Here is a 13,839-nt window from a genome sequence, read left to right as displayed (position 1 = left end):
TGATGGACAATCAATTGTTGGATGTTTTTGAAATATTGGTTTGCAATTTAGAATCTATATATATATATATATATATATATATATTTACACACACATACATACAAAATCATTTAAGAACAATTAGAAAAAGCTAAAACTTTAGGATTTATTAAAATTTTACAATGCAAAAAATCATTATAATATTTTGTTCATCCAATACGTGGTACCAATTGGGTATTTATTCTACTATGACTATTTTAGACATACATATTTATTCCAATAATTACCTAAATAATATGAATAGGTGTCAAGGACAAGAACTCGATGAAAAAACAATTCAGACAAGTGAGCCTTCACTCAAAGAGAGGTAACAAAATATATATAAACAAGGATATATATTGAAAGTGAAACTCGAATGGCTATTGCCAAAAGACAAGAAAATTAGAGACTCTTGAAACTAGATTTGAAGCAAGAAAGGAGTTGACAAGAGTGAAGAAGCCTTCACTCTTGTCTCTATATATACTATCTAACTAGGGGCTACATGGCGACGTTCTATAGGACCTCCAATATGTGTTGACTTTGTAGGACACATGCCTTGACTTATAAGGCAAGTTTTTCTACGTGTGGGCCACATAGTTAGCTTGATCTTCAAGCTAACAACATGTGTGGCACATGGCCAACTTGTTGACCATGTTTCTAATCCAAAAAGTCAATTAAAGACACCTATGAAGCTTCTAAGAAGCTTCTAGGAAGCTTCCATATGTGGCAGCGTCTATGAAGCTTCTAGGAAGCTTTCATATTAAATACTATAGAATTAACTTATTTTTACCTACTTTTACTTACTTCCACCTATTTGTATATGTAATTACTAGCTTACATGATTATGTCCGTGACATAACCCCTCCTTCTAAGGACGAGTTCCACGAAGAGTGGTCATCATATGTTGAGGAAATCTATGATGCGACCAATTGTATTCGCCACATACTCTGATCTCTGTTCTCTTCGAAGATGATTGATAGGGCCTCTCAACCATCGGTAGTGTCTCATATAAGGACAGGAAGACCACCCAATTATTTGACCATTGTTGAGGCCTTCGTAACTTCCTTCAAATAGAATATTTGGAACACCATCAGGAGTTGTTCTTACTTCTAGCACAATCACCAAACATCGGGAGTCCCTTCCCAAATCGTGATACCAAACGCGTTGTATCTTGCCATCTATTTGAGGAAGAATATGTCATTCTTGAAGATCTTCATCTCGATTGCGTCGTCTTGAAGGTTGTGACAATCGTAATGTCTCGTCCGACAGGTCAGCAAATGAAGGCTCTTGAGTTGAATCTGCTGGTTGTTGGTTTTCCATCTCCTGAGCGTCACTACTACAAAGAAGCTACGAACAAGAATTGAAAGTAGAATGTTATCTTGCCTAGATGTTGTTTCTTTTATAAAGAAGGTTTACATCTTGATTTTGATGGATGTCGTCGATAAAAAGCCTCTACTGCCTTTGCTATATTTGTAAGATTTTTTATTGGCTCCCATGTGCGTTTACTAATACCATATCCACGCCAATGGATAAGATATTCTAATTTATTTTGGCGCCCCCTTGAATCTAAGACTTCTTCTACTTCAAACTCTTCATTATTGTCCACTTCTATAGGAGGAGGTGGAGCTTGTCGTCTTCTTGGTATGTCCACTGTCTTGTATGATTCAAGAAGAGATACGTGAAATATTGGATGGATTTTCATTGACTCTGGTAGATGTAAACGATATGCAACTGGATTGATTTGTGCAGAAATAGAAAATGGTCCCAGCCTTCGATAGTCCAACTTGTCACAAGGACGAGTGGTCTTGATATTGTGACGAAGTAGCCATACCTTATCACCCAAGATGAATGATGGTTGTTCCTTTCGATAGACATCCACATTGACCTTTTGTTGTTCTTGAGCCTCTTTTAACTGCGCCTTCATCGTTGCATGTAGCTCTGATAAATGAATTGCCAAATCTTTCGCAGCAGGATTATCAACTTTTGAAAAGTCAAAAGTATCAAGTCGTGGATAATAACCATAATTATCAAAGAAAGGTGTTTGTTTTGTAGAAGAATGTATCGTGTTATTGTAAGCAAACTCTGCGAATGGCAAAAGAGTTGTCCAATCATCTTGTTGGTAATTAATAGTACATCTTAAATATTGCTCCAAAACTTGATTAACACGCTCCGTTTGTCCATCACTTTGAGGATGGAATGCCGAAGATAGTTTTATATCCACTTTAAGAATCTTGAAAAGAGTCCGCCAAAATCTTGATACAAATTGAGTTCCCTTATCTGATATAATATCCTTGGGTAATCCATAATAGCGATAGATATTGTCAAGAAAGAGCTTAGTTGTTTCTTCACCTGTGATAGATTTTGTACATGGTACAAAATATGCCATTTTGGTAAAATGATCTACTATCACAAATATAGAGTCATAAAAACTTGAGATTGGAAGATCCGTAATGAAGTCCATAGAAACAGAAGACCATGGTTGTTATGAAATGGGTAATGGCTGAAGAAGTCCAAAAGGTCGATGACGAGGAGTTTTTGATCTTGAGAAAATATCACATGATTGTACAAAATCTTTAACTGCCTTCCACATTTGAATCCACCAAAAATCCCTAGATATCAGCTCCAAAGTCTTATTATATCCAAAATGTCCTGCTGTTGGGAAGTCGTGATGAGCTTGAAGAATACGTAAACGTGCTTCTCCTTCCGGAACATATAGGCATCCTTCGACATAGAGTAGGTTGTTCTTGAATTCAAATTTAGAGGGATCATGAGATTTAGAAGAATTATTCTTGATATCATGAACAAGAGGATCTGAAGACATACTTAACTGGACTTGCTTAAGAAAAGTTAAATCAACAGTCAATGTTGATTTTATTGCTCGAAGATGAAATTCTTGTGCCTTCAAGAGAACCGTTCTTTGTTGCTCAAAAGCTACATCTCCTTCTTTTGGTATAAGATAAGAACGTCTAGACAAGGCATCGGACAAACCTTGTTGTTTTTCTGGTCGATAAGTGATGATGAACTCGAATCTTGATAAAGTCATGCTCCCACAAGCTTGGCGATGATTTAATAAGCGTATTGACATAAAATATTCGAGGTTCTTGTGATCCGTATACACGGTGACCGGACTAGAAGCGCCTTCTAGATAATGATGCCATTCTTGAAAAGAATCCACAATTGCAAGAAGTTCTTTATCGTGGATCTCATAATTGATTTCTGCTGCTGAGAATTTTCTTGAATCAAAGGCTATTAGATGAAGTTTGTCATCTGTTCCCATTTGTGATAAAACCACACCCCGAGCAAAGTCCGATGCATCTGTTTCCATAAAGAATGCTTTAGAAAAATCAACACGATACAAGATTGGTGAAGAAACAAACGCTGTCTTCAAAGATTCAAAAGCAACTTCCGCTTCTTGATTCCATTGGAGTTTGTCTTTACAAGTCAAACATGTAAGTGGAGCTGCAGCTCGAGAGAAGTCTTTGATGAAGATCCGATAGTAGTTGGCAAATTCCAAAAAATATTGGACATCTCTTACCGTTTTTGGGATCTTCCAGTCTATAATAGTTTGAACTTTCTTAGGATCCATCATAAGTCCATCGTTTGAAATGATATAACCTAAAAAATTGACTTGAGCAGTGTGAAATACACACCTTTCTATCTTGGCATAGAGTCCTACATCTCTTAATTTTTGTAACACATGACAAACATGAAGTTCATATTCTTCTGGATTCTTAGAATAGATCAAGATGTCGTCTAGATAACAGACCACAAAATCGTCCAAAAACTCTCAAAAAACATCATTCATTAGATGTTGAAAAGCTGCTGGTGCATTTGTAAGTCCAAAAGGCATGATGTTGTATTCAAAATGTCCATACCTAGTTCAAAACGCAGTCTTCCATTCATCTCCTTCTTTCATGCGTACTAGATTATATGCTCCCCGAAGATCTATTTTTTTATAGATCTTAGCTTGATTCAGCTGATCAAGAAGTGCAGATATTAAAGGTAGTGGATACTTGTTCTTGATGGTAATCTTGTTGAGTCCTCGATAATCAACACACATCCGCAATGATCCATCTTTTTTCTTCACAAATAGAATTAGAGCTCCTGCTGGAGATTTAGAATGGCATATGAAATTCTTGGCTAGATTTTCTTCAATATACTCCTTGAGTTCAGCCAACTCATTTTGTGATAAACTGTAGATTGGTCCGAATGGCGGTTGTCCTCTTTGTTGAAGGTCAATTGAGCAATCATAGGGACGATGTTCTGGGAGTGTATCTGCATTCTTTTTTTCAAATACATCTTGAAATTCTTGATATTGACTTGGAATGCCACTTGAAGTCTTTTCAAAAGACTTTAGAAACGGGTGTGGCATAAATAATATATGGTGATTCTTTCATAGCAGCATGCAAGAAAGCTTTTGCACCTATAAATACGGGTTTAATTGAACTGGACTTATGACTCTCTACTTGATTAACTAGACTGTTAGTTATACTTTTAGAGAAAGTAAGAGTTTGGAAAATCCAATCTATTTGAGGGTTGTATTTTTCTAACCACGATAAACCTAAAATGACTGGATTAGAGGGAGATCTAATGATATTAAATACTACAAAACTATTATGACCATTGATTATTACTTCTATAGGAAGGATTTCGTGAGTAATATCTCCAAAAGATAATGGACGACCATCTATGACTTCTACATGAACAGGTTTAGTTTTCTTTACTAAAGATATGCTATGACTTTTAGTAAATTCTTCATCTAAAAAATACGTTGAGGCTCCTGAATCTAACAAGGCAGAGACTTTGTAATGTTTAGGTTCTAAAATAACATTTAATGTAAAACAAGGAGAGGGCTCTGAGGAGAGAATAGGACCTTTACTAGATGTTGTGCAAGGTTCCAGCCGCACGGTCTCTATTGTAGCTGGACACACTCGTTTTCTGACATATTGTCTTCTTTCACAGCCATACTCCTCATTTTGTGATTGCGTCGTTTCTTTGGACAATGTTGAGTAGTGTGCTTTGATTCTCTACAATATAAACATAATCCTTCTTGATAACGACGAGTCTTTTCTTGCTCAATAAGAGGTTTAAAACGTACTGCATCAATTTACATATCCTCTACTTTTGAATGTATGTGTTAAAGAGGTGTTGGTGTTGCCATTGAATTATAGTAATGTTGAGGTCCACTTGTACGCTTCTCAGATCGAAATTCAAAAAGGCAATTGTCGCACTTCACAACAAAGTCAATTGCTTGACTCAATGTTTGAGGATCAGGTAAGTTAAGCATTAATTTTTTTACCTCATATTGTAATCCGTAGAAAAATTGGCTAATAAGTGCAGCATCATCCCACTTATTATCAGTTGCAAGTTGTCAAAATTGTGAAGCATATAACGTTACTGATCGATTGCCTTGTCGTAAAATACTGATCTTATTGGTTGCAACACGAATTGCATCATGTTCTCCATACATGGATCAAAACTCCACCAAAAAAGCCTCTAGATTATCCAATATTGGATCTCGTTGTTCAAAAAAAGATGAAAACCACGATAGTGCTGAACCTTAAAGAAGCGTACCAATGAATCTAACTTGCGATCCTGGAGTTAGATAGCTTTGGGGTTGAAGTTCAATCACAAGTTGCACTTGATTGATAAATCCTCGAAACTTAGATCTGGTGCCATCAAACTTCTCGAGTAGGACAATTCTTCGTTCTCTAACATTTGAAGGGCGTTCCACTATAGGAGAAAAGACATGGTTTGGTGCAGATGTTGAAGTAGCTCCAATCATTTTTATATCTTCACTTCGTGCCAATCTTGTTGCTCCTTATGGTGGTAAATTGATTTGATGCATCGCAAGTATTAACTCCCTCAATTGCTCTTGCATTTGTGCCATTACACTCTTCATTTCAACAAGTTCTGCCATGATAACACTTAGAAGAGAGAAGATGTTTAATATCGCTCAAGACAAATAGAAGAGAGGACTTGAGAACAAAGAAAATACTAAAGACAATATCAGTTTAGAAGAGGGTAATCCGCAACTTCTAATATGCTTATATCTTATCAAGAAAAAGAGGTAATCCACTCTTAATCAAGATTAGACAAAGCTTTGATATTATAGGTGTACTCTTGTCAATCTGTCAAGGACAAGAACTTGATGAAAAAATAATTCAGAAAAGTGAGCCTTCACTCAAAGAGAGGTAACAAAATATATATAAACAAGGATATATATTGAAAGTGAAACTCGAATGGCTATTGCCAAAAGACAAGAAAACTAGAGACCCTTGAAACTAGATTAGAAGCAAGAAAGGAGTTGACAAGAGTGAAGAAGCCTTCACTCTTGTCTCTATATATACTATCTAACTAGAGGCTACATGGCGACGTTCTATAGGACCTCGAATATGTGTTGACTTTGTAGGATACATGCCTTGACTTACAAGGCAAGTTTTTCTACGTGTGGGCCACATAGTTAGCTTGATCTTCAAGCTAACAACATGTGTGGCACATGGCCAACTTGTTGACCATGTTTCTAATCCAAAAAGTCAATTAAAGACACTTATAAAGTCAAAGCAGCATCTATGAAGCTTCTAAGAAGCTTCCATATTAAATACTATAGAATTAACTTACTTTTAATAATTTAGATGTTGTTGCATATGAAAAAAGTTTAATTCCAAGCTTTGAAGCATCCAAAATATACATGTGACAAACTATGAGTTAAAATAAACCTCCTCTAGTCGGTAGTTTATTTTAACTCACATCAATTAAATTATCTTATGTATTCAATTAATTATAATTATTTCTTAATTTTTTATAAAATAACTCCTTAATTTCTTCAAATTAATCCAATCTTAACATACAAATCAGCATAAATATTTATACATTCCACTCATAAATTCAAAAGTTTATAAATATTTAACTAAATTTTATCTTTTAACTATTTTTTATTTACTAATAAATTTTTATTTAAGAATAAAGATTCATCCAAATTCTAATTTCATCCAATATATATTTATCTAATAATATTTCATTTTTCTAAATTCATCCAACCTAATTTTGTAAGATCAAGATTGTCTCATCAAAGGTTATAGGATATTCATAGAGTTTAGAGCGGTTGTAGCATTCTTGCATGAAAAAACTAAATTAGACAATTTTTCAGCTTCCAAGTTTTCTCACAATATTTTGAGCTTCATTTTGAACTATGGGACATGCTACTATGAACCTTCTATAATCAATTTCAATCTCAATTTTATTACACTATCATCAAAGTATGCCTAAGTACCATGATTGGCAACAATGATGCTTTTTATAACATAAAGCCAATCTAAGACAAGTTTTTTAACTAAAATATATAGGCATAGTACTAACACACGTCTAGTAGTTTCTAGAATCTCATACTCCAATAAAGTATTTTGTACTTATGCTTTTGGTCTTAATAAAAGCATAATTTTCTTATAATTTGTATTTTCTTTAAATTATATCAAAAAATAGCATAAAAAGTTATGAATAGATATAAGCAAATCATCTATAATAATTTGTTAAACAAACTAAAAACTTATACAATTTATATGCAAATGGTTGATAATAGTTTTACATCTTTTTTCATAATAATTAGTTTAGTGCAATAATTTTTACTAAATATTTCTATCTTTATTATTAAAAAATTAAAAGATAGGTATTTTAAACTCATATTATTAATTTTTTTATTTTTTATTTTTTCAAATTTTCTTTAGAATTGAAAAAATGTATGCAAGGTTATTTACTTGAAACTTTTACATTTTTATTACAAACCAGGATATTTTTAAGATTAAAAAAAATAAAGCAAAGATTTTTTTACAGATAGAAAACACGAGGACTATAAAATAACGACAGATTGTTTTAAAATTCAGTTAATAGAAACTTCCAAAATTTTCCAGTATTTAAATATTTTCACAAAATATAATAAGATATTAAAATAGAATAGTGAACATGGAATATATGAATGATATTTTTCAATAAAATTATTACTTAAAATTAGAAAGAACTCCTTTTTTACAAAAAAAATTAAATTCTGTAGAACTTAGTATAATATCTAAAATATTATGTTCATGGCTTTTAAAAATCCATGTTATAATAATAATAATGATGATAATGATGATTATTATTATTATTATAACATGGCTATTTTAATTAGAAGTTTTTATTATTTATTAGTATCAATGAATATTTAGTTAATGAAAATGAGATATATAAAATACCAAAACCTACTCAATAACCCAATCCATGTAGTATTTTCCCACATATTCTATAAAATTATTATATAATAGTGGTTTATAACAACAATCAATTGACCTAAATTTAAAAAATTAAAAGAAAGTTATTGCTGATTTACTGCTATTCATAATTGACGTAATATAAATATTTTATAATTATAGACTAAGTTTTGTATTTTATTCTTGACTTAAATTAGTAGAATTAAATGACTTATTTTAAAAAATCAAGCAAATTTGTCTTATTGATACCAACCAAAAAAAATATAGATATTAACTTATTATTTTTTGAATTACTAATACAAACATAAATTCTATATTGTAATATAATTTTTTAGAATATGTTTTATCTTTTATTTTATATATCTATATATATATATATATATATAAATGTGTGTGTGTGTGAAATAAGAATTATTTTTAATATAAATATATCTTTATGCCTTACTATGTCCTGGATACAAGAGATTTTTTTCAATTTTTTAATATTAATTTTGATTCCTGTTATTAATTTTAAAATGTGTAAATATCAACGTTATTTTTTATTATAATATGTAATAAAACTATGATAAATAATATTTCTAGAGAGTTATTATTGAAGAAAATATTTGTTTATAAATTTTTTTTAGCTCTATTTTTACATTACATTCTTAATTATTTATCTTAAAAGGCAAAAGTTTATGATTTTCTAAATTACAGATTTTTTAAAGAATTATGAAAATTTAAAAGTAATGAGGACTTTAGTACCTGAATTTTAAAAGGTGTGATTCTTGGTGATTTGAAGAAATACAAGTAGACTATCTTTTAAGCAAAAAATTAACAAATTACGTAGCAATTTGATTCTAAAAAAAATCTCTTAATTAGTAAGGAGCCTCAAAATATATGTTTGGAATAATAAATTTATTATGTAATATATGATCTTGTCTAATGGTTAGTGAAGAAGTCAATTATATAAATATATATATATATATATTAGAAAATAGAAAAATATATGTTAAGAAAAAACTTTGGAATAATAAAGTTATTGTGTAATATATGATCTAGTCTAATGGTTAGTGAAGAAGTCATATATATATATATATATATATATTAGAAAATAGAAGCATTATTGATAGTTTTTATTTTTTTATTTTTTATTCTTTTTATCAAAATAGACTATAGAAAAATATAAATTATTTTAGTCTAAAGAAAGAAGGCTTTGAGATATATAAATAATAAGTCTAGAAAGGCTTATTGAAAAGAAAAAATAAAATAAAATATTATGATTAGACTATAATCAATTGATTCTGTATAAGTCAATTAAATTGTAAAAATAAATAATCTATTATCTATAGAAATATAAATAATAAGTATCAAATTCTACAGAATGGTGTTAAATATTTCAAATCATGGGTGATAAGTCTAATGATGTATTAAAAGTAATTAAAAAATTATAATGTTGTACAGATAATTAATTTGATATTAAATCTAAAGATTTATTTTTAAAAATTTGAAATTCATATCTTATTATACCATGTGTTAAGCAATAAATATGGTATAATTGAGTCACATACATAGATTATTAAAAATATAGAAAAAAAATAAAAGTGAATTTGAAATAATTTTTTTATTTACAACAAAAATTAGATTAGTAAAAATTAAATTGATGATATTATTGAAAATTTGAGAGATTAGAAGATGAATAGATATTAAAAGAAGAATTTATTTTTTATTAAATTTAACATACTTATAAGCTTTATTATTGATATACAAAAAAAATAAAAAATAAAAAAATGATTTCTATACTAGATTCTTATAATGATATTAGGATTATAGATAATGCATACAAATGAAAATATTAATATGGTCTTATGCTAGTATTTTATTATAACACAACTATTGATTAAAAGAAAAAATATGCATTATACTATAGAAAAGCTTAATTTAAAAAATATAATAGCAAAGTATAGATAAAAGATAGATAGGTAGTCAAAAAATTTGGTGTTAATTTTATCTTTTAATAAAAAAAAAGCTTTTACTCTCTTTGTAGGACCATAAAAATAAAAAAAATAAATACATTAGAAAAAAATAATTCAATCTACGATAGGATTTGTTAAGAGTTTGTCTAAGATTTAGGATTTGATTAAAGATTGAGTTAAAATAGAAATTTAATATATATATATATATATATATATATATATATATTTTATTAAGATTAATTAATAATTTTTTATGTTTCTTTTGTAAGTTCTTGAGATTTTTTTTGGATTTAATTACAGATTGATTAGTATTGTTATAATTTAAATAGGGTTTTTTTTTAAGATTCTATTAAAGTTTTTAGGATCATCTTATTGTAAGTTCTATTTTTTCTTTCATAGCTAGGTGTCTAGTGCATTCTCAAGTACACTTCACGTAATATAGTATTGGTGCCTACTTAAGCAAACTTCACAAAATACAACAATGTTCAATTTCAAAAGAAAGACTATTTTATTACTTTGTATGTAGGAAGCTTGGTTATATTGTAAAAGAATATTATCATTGAAAAAGACAAGTTCTTAAAAAACAAGATGTTAACATAATTGTAGACTCAAAAGTTGAAAAGTTGAATGAATCAAATGGGCTAGAAGTATCTCTAGTCAAATTCTAAAAATAAAAAGAATGATATATGGATAGTAGATGTAGCATCTATGTTATATATATATATATATATATATATAAAATTACAAACATGGCAAAAATGGCTAACAAAAACCTCACCATTGTAGGTGGTAAATTATATAAAGTCAAAGAAAGAAGTGATATTTATTTACAAATCAATTATGGTGAAATATAAATAACTAATGTATTTCCTTTTCTTTGTCTATGAACAAAAATCTATTGTTGATGGATCGTCTTGCAAATGATAAAAGAACCATTTTATTCACAAAAATCTATATATAAATTCAGGACAAAATAAAAAAATATGAAAATAATTGTAGCTAGACAAAAAGATTCAAAAAATGGACTACATAAATTTGGCAATACAATCTTTACAAAAACCAACATTAATTTTGTTTCAGCCAATATTAAAACAAAGAAATGATATTTTTTTTGGAAATTTTATTTATCTTAGATACATATTATCTTTTCAAGGAAAATTAAGTGAAATTTATTTTACAATTTAGAATCCAAAATAAATTTGTAAAACTTACCTAATAGTACAATAATACAAAGAAGAATTTCTAAAAATATATTTTAGTTTAACAAAAAAGATAAATCAACTTATTTATACTATTTTTAATAGAATCTATGAAAATAGAATTTTTTTATGAGTCAAGATTTATTATATTTATTAATAATAGAAGTAATTAAAGTAGGATTTATTTTTTCAATTCAAAGGATGAAATTCTTTAAAAATTCAAGCAATTCAAGGCAATGACAAAGTCTAAAACTAACAAAAAAATAGAAATATTAAAGATTAATAGAGGATGAAAATTAATATCTATAATATTTATAAATTAATATAAAATAAATAGAATTAAAAGATAATTGAAATAAGCTAAAATTATTACTTAGAATTATGTAGTAGAAAAAAGAAACAAATAAATTACTAATATATATATATATATATATATATATATATAAAAGAAAAATTATCTATATATCTTTAATAAAAAATAGTAAATATAATAAATTATTTTATAAAAAAAGGACCAACAAGAGTTAGCTATCAAGGTAATGAATCTCAAAGAACTAAAAAATCAATATATTCTTGTGTTATTCAAAAAGATTAAAAAATTATTTTAAAATAATATAATATTAAACTAGAATAGCTATTTTCAAAGATGAAAAGATCAAAAAGTCTTAAAATAAGATTAATAACTAAAAAATTATTAACAAGAGTGAAGAAGGCTTCACTCTTATTTCTATATATATACTATCTAATTAGGAGCTATATAGTGATGTTCTACAGGACCTCCAACATGTGTTTACCTTACAAAATAAGTTTTTTTATACATGTGCTATGTAATTAGCTTATTTCACAAGTTATTAACACATGCAGTATTAAACAAACTTGTTGGTTAAATTTATAATCTATTAATCAATCACAAACATGTTTAAAGTCAAATGGGCAACTATAATTCAAAATATGTATTAACATGAATTACTTGAGATTCTTATAATTTGTATATATAGTAATTAGATTCTAAGCATCTTCTACATAATGAAACCATTTTAAAAATAAATCCATGATTAAAAAAGTACTTTTTTATAAACCTCATAATTAAATTGGATTGCTAAAAAAAATTTAGAATAAAAAGCTATAAGATGGAATTTATCATTTATTCTCATTTTTAACAAAATTGCTCCTAAAGCAAAATCTAATGCATTTGTTTCCCAAATGAATGCCTTAAAGAAATCAATACAATATAAGATTGGTATAGAAATGAAAGTTATATTTAAAGCTTCAAAAGATGCTATAGTTTTTTTGTTTTGCTCGAATTTATCTTTACATGTAAGACGTCAAAAGAGCTGCCACTTAAAAAAAAAATTCATGAAGATTTGATAATAATTAGTAAATTCTAAAAAATATTGCACATCTCTTATTATTTTTGAAGCTTTTCAATCCATGACAGTTTGAACTTTTTTAGAATCCATAATGAAACCATCATTTGAAATAATATATTTTAAAAAGTCAACTTGATTAGTATAAAAAATACACTCTTTTTTTTATCTTAGTATATAGTCTTACATCTCTAAGTTTTTGTGTCATATAGAAAACATGAATTTTATATTCTTTTATATTCTTAAAGTAGATTAAAATGTCATGTAGATAATAAATAACAAAATCATCAAGAAATTCTTGAAAAATATCATTCATTAGATATTGAAAAGCAATCGGTGCATTCATGAGTCTAAAATACATGATATTATATTCAAAATATTTATATTTAATTTGAAATATAATCTTCTATTTATCTCCTACTTTGATGCATACCAAGTTGTATGCTCTTCTTAGATCTATTTTTGTATAAATATTTTTTTGATTAAGTTGACCAAGGAGTCCTAAAACCAAAAGTAGAAAATACATATTTTTGATAGCAATCTTATTGAATCCTTGATATTTTATACATATCTACAATAACCCGTCTTTCTTCTTCACAAATAACATGAGAGGATTTTTTGAAAATTTTAAATTACATATAAAGTTTTTAACTAAGTTTTTATCAATGTATTTTTTGAGTATAGTCAACTCATTTTTTGATAAACTATAGATTGGTTGAAATGGTGGTTGAGCAACTTCTTGAAGATCAATTGAACAATGATATGAAGGATGCTTTAAAGGATATCTATATTTTTCTTCTCAAAAATATCTTAATAATCTCAGTATTGACTTACATTACCAATTTTAGTCTTTCTACCATTAAAAAAAATTATAGCATATATAATAAAAGATGACACTTCTTTTGTAGCATATATAAAAGCCCTTGTATCTATCAATAAATTTTTGATTGTATTATACTTATGGATTTTTACTTGATTAACAAAAACTTGGATTAAACTACAAGAAAAATTGAGTTTATAAGAAATCCAATATATTTAAGGATTATATTTTTTTAGC

This window comes from Physcomitrium patens, chromosome 23, assembly GCF_059467195.1.
Source record: "Physcomitrium patens ecotype Gransden chromosome 23, ASM5946719v1, whole genome shotgun sequence".
NCBI lineage: Eukaryota > Viridiplantae > Streptophyta > Bryopsida > Funariales > Funariaceae > Physcomitrium > Physcomitrium patens.
The sequence above is the reverse complement of the archived record's forward strand: the minus strand, read 5'-3'. Positions refer to the sequence as shown.